Raw genomic sequence first — 13,054 nt, 5'->3', positions numbered from 1 at the left:
CTAATAATACGAATGAGGCTTCTTGCGTGCAAAGGCTACGACATGGTTGTGAGGCACGTTGCAGATTAATTTTGACCGCCTTGAATTCTTCAACGTGATCCTGTATCTAAGCAGAATGACTTTACTTTTCACAACCATCGGGATGCGGCTGCTGTGGTCGGAAATCAGACCCATCCCCGAGTTTAGCAGCGCGACACAACAAACCTGATCACCCCTTTCAAAGTGTGCACGACGGAGCGCGAGCACCGTTGGTGACTGTGATGAAAAAATGTATAGCTTTTTGTGGTTTTATTGGGAACATTATCGATGCTGTTTTCGTCATTCTTCTGAAGCTTGAGCCAGGCAAAAAGCAAAGCGCAAACAGCGGAACAGCGTACGAAGCATGCGCGTGATATGCCGGCGCGTCACGGTGGGCGTCGAAGAGTCCGTGCCGTGACGTCATCCAGGCCTCTCGCCAGGCGGCGCCACCAAAACTTCTCGGGGCTAATAGCCATGGAGAAGGAGAGCGCACATCCTCCTAAGCGGCGAAGAAAAGTGGAGTAGCTTGACAACCAGGAAAGCTAAGAATTATCAGCTGCACCTTAGCTAACGCTACGTATATCCTGGCACGGCCGAGCTAAGCCACTGCAAATTATTTTAATGGACTCAGTCTCGGAACTTTACGGACAGAGTTGCATTTCTGTCACGGATATGAAGTTGCAAAAATACACACTAAACATGAGAAAGAAACAGAACCTAGAACAAAAATTTCGTCGCCGGGAATCGAACCAACGACGCGTCGCTTCGCAGCGCGAGGCGCGAAACTTCTAGGCTACAAAGCCTACGTTCTTCAGTATAGTAACGGCGAACTATTTACATACGCCATTTACCGCTGGCAGTACGCAGAACTTGGAGACACTTGTTTTCGTTATCACCAGCGAGATGGGGCGAAGGGCGCGAAGGGTGCGCTTCAAAGGTCGTGGTCCCGCTCGTTGCGATACGCGCGCGCTCTTACCTTACTTCGTGCTACAGAGCGTGGTCGCCCGAGCGCGCGCGCTTATCTCGTGATGGGGTGGTTTGTACGTCTTGTGCTTTCACCGAACGTTTACGTTTAAGTTACAGAGTGCACGAAGGTCACATCGCTGGCTGTAGCAGCCGCGTTTGCTAATGGAGAGCGCTGCTCAAATACAAAGAAGTAACAACTGGAAGAGTTGTTAGTTGGCGCTCATCCTCTGTGTGTTCCTTTCGTGCGTGTATGGGCTTGAGCAGCACACTGCAAGTTGCGTGCTGCTTGTCGTTATTCGCGTGGCATTCCAATTTCTTGCTCTTGCATTCATTGTATCGCCATTGTGGCGAAACAATGCCCAATAAACTCTAACAGCCTGTGTGAAGACGTCGTTCACTTTCGTGTTATACCGATTTATATAACTGAGAGATCAGCCATGTTTTGTTTTCGAACGTTCTAAGTATTTTTGTCAGGTAAGTTAATGTCGTTCTCTACGATGTCTCATATTCAATGCGCGTTTATTGCCATATAAATTACATGGACACTCTCGGCGGGTTCTTTCCGTCGCCGTCATATTCAGCGGGAAGTTCAAGTAGATAACATCGCCACGCATGTCTTATGCAGCACGCGCGAGTAAAAGCACGCAAGCTCTCGGGACGAACGCGGCTGAAGCGAGGTGAAACTAGCTGGCCACCTCCGTCGCATGAAGGGAGCATCGCACCGCGTGGGTGGCCTGCAGTCAATGGCTCCTCAAGAAGAGAGGAAAGGCGCCGGTCGTTTTTTGATGGGAGCGGAGGGGCTGCAACTGCGAACTTTCCATATAAGTGCTCTGGTGCGAGGCTTCAGCAGACGGCTTGTAAATTCTCTGTGCTCTCAACGCTTCGCATCTAGAGGATTCACAGCATGAAAAACGCCTCAGTTCCTTGAGCGGCCGTATTATCTTAAACCAGCATCAAACGCCTGGCGCAAGAACTGTCAAATTTTAGAAATTTAAGGGGCGCGCCGTCCTTTCGCGCGAGCTCCGATTAGATAGAGAATGTGTGGCTCCGCGCACGCATGCTTACGTCACAGGCACTTCATAAAACGTCCGCGCAAGCTTTGAAGCCCCGTAGAGACAGGCCGTGAGACGTCACTGACGGTGGAAGTCCAATGCGCAATGTCACCACAACTAGCACAATAATGAGGAGAATACTAGAAAAAAAAAGAGTGCTCTTTAGTTGCCTAAGCATTGCGTCTTTTGCTTATATTCTCCCCTGCTGTTTTTAAATGCAAAGCATTTCTTAGCGAACTTCAGGCACTTTGGGCGTTTCTATCTATCTATCTATCTATCTATCTATCTATCTATCTATCTATCTATCTATCTATCTATCTATCTATCTATCTATCTATCTATCTATCTATCTATCTAGCCCTCTACGTGTGGGCGCTCTCCCAGTCGTCTCCATAACTTAGAATATATCAAAATTGGCATAGCTGGGGATCAGTGCATGACGAACACGATCCACTGGTCATGACATGAATAACGCAAAATACCTGTCACGTACGTCATGAAACCCTTTCTCTCAGTCACGTGTGGCACATACCCGCATGCCAGAGTTCATGTTATGCGGGTATGTGCCACAGGCGGTACAGAGTCTCAACCAACACAGTAACCGCGAACACACTGTGGGAATCGAGCGCGCCCTCCCCTTTGGCACCTCGTTCCCCAGCTAGCGTGCGTGTGGGCCCCGCGCGGCTCAAGCGCCGGAGACCGCCGTTAATCGGCAGTATGGCGACCACGGCGGCAGCGTCAGGCCTCTTTTAGATGCGAAGTATCTTAAGGCGGAGCTCAATCTGGTGGTGGTGGTGTGCGGCGTGACCACCCTTACTGCGCATGCGCATACCCTCTCCACACACATCCTCTCCACTCACCCTCTCCCCTTCCCCTCTCCACTTTCCCTCTCCACTTTCCATCACCACTTTCCCTCTCCCCTCCCTTTATCTCCTCCCCCTTTCCACTCTTCCTCTGAAACGCGGGCTAGACATGCCGAAATTCTCTCCTGTGCAATGCCGCGATGAGCTCGAGCGCATGCGCGTCCCCTCCCCTTCTCTCTCATCTCCTACGCTGCCCCCCTCTCACCCGCCTGTCGACCGCATTCCCCGCTCGCCCTGTGAGGATTAACGGCCAGGCTAGATGGAAGATACGACGCGCGTAGCGTCCCTCTTCGCGTTCCACGACGCGAGGTCGGTAGCATGCCCAACGAACGCCAACGAAACGCGATCGTGCAAGTGCTCCGGCTTCGCATCGCCTCATGTTCCCCTTTAGCGGGAGATGGTGTAATTTTTCTCTGGTGCGAGCCATGCGAAGGCTTCTCGGCGCGCGGGCACGCGTCCGGGCATGCCTCGACATGCTCACGCCACCAAGCTAGCTTACGTCACTGCGCAACGCCTGTACTTATTGGCCGCCAGTGACAACCCCCTTCCCCCTTGAGCTCGCTTCTGTCTGGCGCGGGCTTGCCCGCGTCATATGCTCCCAGGCTAGCACGAGAAGTTGACGCGCTGCTCTAGCAGGCGGCTTCTCGTTCGCGTGCTCGACTGCTGCCCCTTGTGTGATAGTCGTAGCGCCGCTGGCAAGCGTACTCGATCGGTCTTGCGGAGTTCCCTTTACGGCCTGCAACCCGTGATTGTCGTACACTGCTGCATCTTGGGTTAATAAACCCGTGTTGTTTGTTGGCATCCTGCTTCGAGTGCCTTTTCTGCGCCGTGCCGGAGTCCACGAACCCGGCCGTAGCGTCCTTGTTCGCTGCGGCAGTGGAGAACGTCGCGTCCCTTCACTGTCGCCTCGTAGGGTAAGCTTTGTACTAAACCTATCTCCACAACACACACACACACACACTGACACGCAAGGAAAGTGATAATAAGAATAATTGGTGGGGTTTTGTGTGCCAAAACCACGAAATGATTACGAGACGCCGTAGCGAAGGGCTCCGGAAATTTTGACCATCTGGCATTCTTTACCGTGTACCGATATCGCACAGTACACGGGCATCTAGCATTTTGCCTCCATCGAAATTCGACCGCCGCGGCCAGGATCGAACCCGCGACCTTCGGGTCAGCAGCCGAGCACTGTAACCGCTACACCGCCCTGAAGGTCTCAAGGAAAGTGAGGAAGCTGAAGACAGAACAGCCCTGGAAGACGCTCAACTACCATCCACTCGTCCACGTGGCCCGCAACGTGGACCATGTTGATTACGCAACAACCGGGATCAATGCTGATCAATGAGAACCAGGCCTCTCATTATTACCGGTGACTTCAACATTGATTTATCAAGACCCAACAACGCCTGGTCCTTATGCTGCGTGAAAGATGGCTTGGATGTGGACAGGGCAATAAAAGACCTCGCTGCCACGTCCAGGTCAGGAGGTATCATAGATCATTTCATCGTAAGAGGCATCCACGATTTCCACCAGCTGTATTATATACTTCGCACTTCGCTGCAATTGGATCCCTCGCCGCCGCGATCATGAACGGATCCGAATAGCAAGTGCGGTCCAGCTGCTATTCGTAACTGATCACAGTTACGATGACCTTGTTCAAGAACTGTCAAGAACCCCTTTCACACATGCACACAGGTTCGTCCATGCGTGCGTGCGTTCTCCGTCATAACGGACAAGTATAAGCATAACAACTGTAACAACTGCAACTCTGATTGTAACGTACGTAGAGTACGCCTGCGCGTACCACTCGGCTGTGTACATATCTAGGGAAAGTTTCCTGGATAAAGCTTAGTTGCGAGTAACGCCCGTCCTGCCTATCTGTGTTCCTTCTTGGTCTTGTTCAGGTTCATGCTATCCAGTATTGAAGAAGATAAGCACTACATATCAGCTTACCGCGGCTGTTGTAGGTAACACCCATGTTGCTGTTGTCATCGTTACGCAACTGTAAACAACTGGTTATATAAAAGACGCAACTTTTCAAGAGGGTGCGTATACCACTTCAACATTTCTCTAGCGTCATTCCGTAACGTTTCGCTCAATATGAAAAATTACGCCAAATCACCATCCCGCGCATGCTTCTCATAACACCGATTCGCACGGCACGTGGGATATGCCTAATTTTTCTGACTTGTTCATCTTGCTTGTAATAATAATAATAATTTCTGGGGTTTTACTTCCCAAAACAACGATATGATTAGGAGAGACGCCCTAGTGGAGGGCTCCGGAAATTTCGACCACCTGGGGTTTTATAACGTGCACCTATATCTAAGTACACGCGCCTCAAGCATTTTCGCCTCCCTCAAAATTGCGGCCGCCGCAGCCGGGATTCAATCCCGCGACCTGCGGGTGAGAATTCGAGCGCCTTAACAACTAGACCACCGTGGCGGGTCCATCTCGATTCTTAAAGGGACCCTAAAGAGAACAATAGTTTTTTCTCGTATTAGTAAGTTACAATGTCACAATGCCAGGAACACCACTTGCACAGCGAGAAAACGCCAAGGGAGCAAAATGGTTCATCCCTCCGTCGTAGGAATCGGAATAACACGAAAGTAAAGCCTGCCCTTACAGAAGTAACTGAATGTTTACTGTACATTGATATCAGAGAGTTTGCACAATGTATATTGCCACGCTCGCTTCTTCTTTATTTTGATGTGTTCGAGTTTGACCAGCAAGGACGGTTATCAACGCTCGACGCTGGCCGTGAAGCCAGTGTTCGAGAAGCTTCACGATTTTAGTAGATCGCTTTGTTAAGATTGCGTGCCGCCGCCAAATGTTCCAGCTTTGTCGAGAGATAACGCCGCACCAGCGATATTGCTGGAAAGTTCCATAGCGCCTGTATAAAAGCCGACGCGCTTGACCGCTTGTCAGTTGATCGACGGACGACGCCCTGTTCGCCGCTATATTTGTACAGCCTGTATTGCTGTAGTTCTACTTCTCATTTCCGGCCACAAGTTCGGCCAAATAAACAGTTTCATCCTGCAAACGCCGACTGCTGTCTTCATCGACGTCACGACCACGTGACATCTGGTGGAGGTGCTGCTTCGCTCATGTTCCGGTCGCCCCCGTCAGGCCATGAACCCAGTCCGGGCCGCAACGAAGACATCGACGCCTACCCCGAACAGCGACACAAGCCGCAGGACACAAGGACTACCTCCAGAATACCAGCCTTACCCGACAAGACCAGGAAGACCCCGACCATGACCAACACAACAGCGACAATGACAGCAACCATGCCGCTTGCACCCGTGCTGCTACAGCGCCCAAAGGAACCACCGACCTTTCACGGATCATCTGCTGAAGACCCGGAAAGTTGGCTGGAGAAGTACGACCGCGTCGCCATTTTTAACGAATGGACCGATGATCACAAGTTAAGACACGTCTACTTCGCCTTGGAGGGACTCTGCCCGAACTTGGTTCGAGAACCAAGAGCGAAGCCTCACGACGTGGAACATTTTTCGCACAAGATTCCTTGCCGCATTCACGAGTGTCGTCCGCAAGGAGAGGGGCCGAAGCTCTGCTGGAAAACCCGTGTGCAGCTTCCAAACGAGAACGTGGTGCTGTACGCGGAAGAGATGAGCAGACTGTTTCGACACGCCGACCCAGCCATGCCCGAGGACAAGAAAGTCCGCTTGCTCATGCAAGGGGTAAAGCAAGAGCTCTTCGCTGGGCTAATGCGGAACCCACCGTCGACAGTCCAAGAGTTCGTCTCAGAGGCAACGACGATTGAGAAGACGTTGGAAATGCGCAACCGGCAGTATAATCGCGATCGATTCAAGACAACCCAGTTGTTCATGCTGTCAGCTCCGACGACCTGCGCGAAACGATCCGAGCGATCGTGCGGGAAGAACTACGCAAGCTCTTACCCTCACCACAGCCTGAAGTTGCGTCGATCGCTTACATCATCCGAGAGGAAATCCAGCAGTCTCTGGGCACCCCCGAGTCAGCGCAGCCGCAGCTGCAAACAGTGACCTATGCTGCTGCAGCCCGACGCAACGTCCCCCCTCCTCGCCCAAGTCAAGACGCCGCGCGCCTCAACAGTTCCGCCGCTACGCACCACCCGCCGCCGCCACCGACGTCATACCGCCCGCCAGCCGGCCAACGATACACGCCGAGGAAGACCGACGTTTGGCGCGCCCCCGACCACCGCCCACTCTGTTACCATTGCGGAGAAGCTAGCCACACTTACCGCCGCTGCCAGTACCGACAGATGGGACTGCGTGGATTCGCCATCGACGCGCCGCGTCCACAGCGAGGGGAAAAACCACGTGACATCGCCGACTACCTCGCGGGAACGCAATGGACGCACAACAACCTTCCCGTTCGCCGTCGCCAGGCCGCTACGTCTCTCCCCTACGCCGACCATACACTGGCCCAACTCGGGGCCGGTCACCTAGCCCGTATCCGGAAAACTAAGGACAGCAACCGATGGAGGTGCGGTTGCTGTACGACGAAATACCGAAGATCCTCCGCCGCCGACGACGACGCCACGACGAAACCTTCAGGACACGACGCGAACCAGACAGAGCCCTGACGAAGAAACCTCGCGGATCGATGTAGGCCTGACGACGCAACGTGGAAGCAGCGGTACAAACCGACGTAGCCGTGACCCGACGCCGCGGCCTAACTGCAACCGCAAGACGACGAACTAGCGACCTCGACGTTCTTATCGATGGCCACAGCATCACAGCCCTCGTCGACACCGGAGCCGACTATTCTGTCATCAGTGGACCGTTCGCCACGAAGCTGAAGAAAGTTAGGACAACCTGGGAAGGCCCCGAAATCCGGACAGCTGGAGGTCACCTCGTAACGCCAGAGGGAATCTGCACAGCGAGACCTCACCATTAACAACAGGATTTATCCCGCGAACTTCGTAATCCTGCCGCGTTGCTCGAGAGATGTCATCCTTGGTATGGACTTCTTAGGCCTTCATGGTGCAATCATTGACCTGAGGTCTAAGTCAATAACACTGTCCACGGAAAAGGCACTACCGCCGCACACTCCGCCAAGAAAGCACGCCTTGAATGTGCTGGAAGACCAGATCACCATTCCACCTCGCTCCAGCGTCATCATTTCCGTCGGCACTCAGAATCAGCAGACCTCGAAGGCGTGTTGAAGGCAACAAGCACCACTTGATTAACCGCAAGATTTGCGTCGCAAGAGGAGTAGCAGAGCTGCGGGCAGGGAAAGCAACAGTTATGCTCACGAATTTCAGCAACGAGTACAACCACGTGAGCAAAGGCACGACGGTCGCCTACATCGAAGAAATCGTAGAAGCCAGCAATGCTTTCGGCCTCACCGATTCTCCCGAGCCTACTCCGACGAATAAAGCGCCGCAACCAGCTTTCGACATCAATCCCAGCCTTCAGAAGCACAAACAAGCACAGCTCAAAACCCTGCTCTTGCAATACAAGGACTGCTTTTCATTGTCGTCAAGCATTAGGCAGACTCGCGTGGCAAAACATCGCATCATAACAGAGGAAAGCGCCAGACCACTCCGTCAGAGCCCGTACAGAGTTTCGACGCGAGAACGCGAGGCCGTGAAGAAACAGGTCGACGAAATGCTACGCGACGACATCATCCAGCCGTCGAAGAGTCCGTGGGCATCCCCGGTGGTGCTAGTGAAGAAGAAGGATGGGACTCTACGTTTTCGCGTCGATTATAGTCGCCTGAACAAAGTCACGAAGAAGGACGTGTATCCCCTTCCCCGGATAGACGACACCCTGGATCGATTACACAACGCAAAGTACTTTTCGTCGATGGACCTCAAGACCGGTTACTGGCAAATAGAAGTCGACGAGAGAGACCGAGAAAAGACTGCTTTTATAACACCAGACGGCCTGTTCGAGTTCAAGGTCATGCCCTTTGGTCTTGCTCGGCACCTGCGACTTTTCAACGGGTTATGGACACAGTACTGGCCGGCTTGAAGTGGCAGACGTGCCTCGTGTACTTGGACGACGTCGTTGTGTTTTCCTCAAACTTCGACGAACACCTTCGGCGCCTTGAAGTTGTACTTCAAGCAATCAAGACCTCCGGACTCACCTTGAAGCCTGAAAAGTGCCGCTTCGCGTACGAGGAGCTCTTGTTCTTGGGTCACGTGATCAGCAAGGATGGTATTCGCCCGGACCCGCGGAAAACAGCTGCCATCGCTGACTTCCCGACGCCCACCGACAAGAAGGCCGTACGCCGTTTTCTCGGCTTGTGCGCCTATTACAGACGTTTCGTGAAGGAATTTTCACGGATCGCCGAGCCACTGACGCAACTCACGAAGACCGACGTCGAATTCAGGTGGGAAACGTCGCAAGTTCAAGCATTTCAAGAATTGAAACGACGCCTGCAGACGCCTCCCATACTTGCGCATTTCGACGAATACGCCGATACGGAAATCCACACCGACGCAAGCAGCGTAGGACTCGGCGCCGTCCTTGTGCAAAAGACCGACGGATTCGAAAGGGTCATCAGTTATACTAGCCGGTCGCTATCACAGGCAGAAATCAACTACTCCACAACAGAAAAGGAGTGCCTGGCCATCATCTGGGCTACATCGAAGTTTCGCCCCTACCTCTACGGCCGGCCCTTCAAAGTTGTGAGCGACCACCACGCCTTGTGTTGGCTAGCTAACTTGAAGGACCCTTCAGGTCGCCTCGCACGGTGGAGCCTACGACTTCAAGAATTTGACATAACCGTCGTTTACAAGTCCGGAAGAAAACACTCCGACGCTGACTGCCTGTCCCGCGCCCCCGTCGACCCACCGCCGCAGGACGACATGGAGGATGACTGCTTCTTGGGAACCATAAGTGCCGAAGACTTCGCCGAACGACAGCGAGCGGACCCAGAACTCAGGGGCCTTGTGGAATACCTCGAGGGCAGGACCACCGTTGTTCCCAAGGCATTCACGCGAGGACTGACGTCGTTTTTCTTGCGCAACGGTGTTCTCCTTAAGAAGAACTTCTCGCCGCTTCGAGCCGATTCCTTCTCGTAGTGCCCTCGACACTGCGACCAGAGGTCCTCAGGCTCTGCATGACGACCCGACGTCTGGACACCTGGGTGTTTCTCGCACGCTCGCAAGAATGCAGGAAAAGTACTACTGGCCGCGCCTTGTCGCCGACGTAACTCGCTACGTCAAGACTGCCGGGACTGTCAGCGGCGCAAGACACCGCCGACTAGGCCAGCCGGACTTCTGCAGCCTATCGAGCCACCTCAACGGCCGTTCCAGCAAATTGGGATGGACTTACTGGGGCCGTTCCCGACGTCCAGTACCGGAAACAAATGGATCGTCGTAGCAACGACTACCTCACCCGCTACGCCGAGACAAGGGGCCCTACCCAGAGGCAGTGCCGCCGAGGTAGCAAAGTTCTTCGTTGAGAACATCCTCCTGCGTCATGGCGCCCCAGAGGTCCTCATCACCGACAGAGGTACGGCGTTTACTGCTGACCTAACTCAGGGAATACTGAGATACAGCCAAACAAGCCACCGCCGGACCACAGCGTACCACCCACAGACCAAGGCCTCACCGAGCGGACTAAACAAGGACCATCGCCGACATGCTGGCCATGTATGTCGACGTCGAACACAAGACGTGGGATGCCATCCTTCCGTATGTGACCTTCGCATACAACACGGCCATGCAAGAAACGACGCAAATGACGCCGTACAAGCTGGTCTACGGAATGAGCCCGGCAACGACGCTCGACGCAATGCTACCAACCGCCACCGACGAAGGACGATCTCGACGTTGCCGCCCTATTTGCAACGCGCCGAAGAAGCTCGACAGCTCGCCCGCCTGCGCATCAAGAACCAGCAGAGGGTCGACAGCCGTCACTATAATCTTCGACGACGCCACATGGAGTACCAACCCGGTGACCGTGTGTGGGTCTGGACGCCGATACGCCGACGTGGGCTCAGTGAAAAACTTCTTCGGCGATACTTCGGCCCTTACAAGGTGCTTCGACGTCACGGCGCTCTTGACTACGAGGTCGTCCCGGACGGCATTACGAACTCCCAGCGACGCCGCGCACGACCTGAAGTCGTCCATGTCGTGCGCCTTAAGCCGTTTTTTTGCGCGTTAGCGAACCTGAGAACTCTACTTTTTCCTTTTATTGTAATTTATTTGTGTATGCACTTGTTTTTTCCTTTGCATGTTCTGTTGCAAGCATCGGGACGATGCTTTTTTCAGAGGGGGGCAATGCCACGCTCGCTTCTTCTTTTATTTTGATGTGTTCGAGTTTGACCAGCAAGGACGGTTATCAACGCTCGACGCTGGCCGTGAAGCAGTGTTCGAGAAGCTTCACGATTTTAGTAGATCGCTTTGTTAAGATTGCGTGCCGCACGCGAATGTTCCAGCTTTGTCGAGAGATAACGCCGCCCACAGCGATATTGCTGGAAAGTTCCATAGCCGCCTGTATAAAAGCCGACGCGCTTGACCGCTTGTCAGTTGATCGACGGACGACGCCCTGTTCGCCGCTATATTTGTACAGCGTCTATTGCTGTAGTTCTAGTTCTCATTTTCCGGCCACAAGTTCGGCCAAATAAACAGTTTCATCCTGCAAACGCCGACTGCTGTCTTCATCGACGTCACGACCACGTGCCAATATTGATGTCTGGCAGCTATAGCACCGTTTAACGTGGATGCACCCACTTTGTTGACTGGTGGTACATCTCCATCCCGACGACTAACGTCCATGTTTAAATGATCACACGAAACCTTGTGGTAGCTATAGCACGGCCGCTAAATAAAAAAGAGGTGCGGCCTGTGGAATGGGTGCCTTTTCAATGGGGGAGCGCGTGACACGCAGAGTTTTGAGACGCTACCTCAGGGGCGCTGCACATCGGTAAACAGTAAACAGCGGCCGCTAGTAAGCGAGCGCTCGGAGCGGTGGCTCGGGCGAGCGCAAGCAAAAGCTCTTGCTGGAAATGAGCAGCCGTACCTATGTTTACGGGGTAGAAAAGGTGCGAGGTTTTTCTTACGTTGGCTCTATCAGTGAGTGCTTCATGTGATTAGACATTTCACCATAACTGCGATGGCCCAAGAGCTGTCGCCGTGGTGGAGATCGGTAACTGCGAAGAAGTCGCACATTCACTTCGTTCACTTCAAGCAGTACGACTTCAAGGCATAGCGCAAGGTGCTGCGACCGACAGCCGTGCCGACCATATTTTCATCTTTTCAAGCTTACAAGCTGGCCGTGTCCTCATTGAAAGGTAGACCACTTGTTCGTGTTTTGCCTACTCTTTCCATATCTAACAGCAAACAATATTAACCAAATTAGTGCCAAAGCTCAAGAAAAGAAGTTGTCAATCCCTTGCATGCAGGAGTTGCTGAAACAGAAAGCGTGGTGAGTTGAATGACGTCGAAAGCGGAAGGATTCTCTGGACTGGTTAACCGCCTACACAGCCCTGCCGTGGAAGACCGCGTTAAAACGCGAGAGTTAAAACTCAATGAACCTCCAGTACAGTGTGCAGCGCTGTGTGTCTTTCCGCCATTTCTTGTTTTCGTTTTTCATCTGCACTGTTTCTTCAGGACGTGAGTACGCGCCAACTCGCCCAACTTGCCATTTAGGGTACAATATGTAGGCAAGACGTTTCCATTTACTGTGTTTCAGTAATGTAGTTCAATGGTAACAACTGATGTTTCATTGGGGTGTCATTTAAAAATGGCACTTATTAGTGCAACAAGAAGCAGATATACACAAGATTTAGCCAGTATATACGTGGCAGATATTCCATGTCACGCTAGTTTATTTTGAAGAGCAGAACGTAATCACGCATCTCTAAAAAAGCCCCGCAATCAGGAAGTCGTCCACGCAGATAACGATAGCTAGAGCATTCAAACGACTAGGGCATCAATGAACAGCAGTAGACCACTTTTGTTCCCAATAGAAGAAAAAAAGAACGAGTGTTCAATAAAGTTTTATATTCATCCATATATCTTTTGGCAGCGGCGCTGTACAGCACGCTTATAGGTGTGCCTTCGTGGGAGGATGCCCTTCTCGCGTGTAGTAGTAATAGTCGCAAAGGAAACCATACTGATACACTCGCGCAGGTGTCCAGCCGGCTGCGCGAGCGGGTTTTTTTTACCGTTGTGCAGCGCTGCGGCGG

The sequence above is a fragment of the Rhipicephalus sanguineus genome, chromosome 5, assembly GCF_013339695.2.
Source record: "Rhipicephalus sanguineus isolate Rsan-2018 chromosome 5, BIME_Rsan_1.4, whole genome shotgun sequence".
Lineage (NCBI taxonomy): Eukaryota > Metazoa > Arthropoda > Arachnida > Ixodida > Ixodidae > Rhipicephalus > Rhipicephalus sanguineus.
This window is presented reverse-complemented; position numbering follows the sequence as displayed.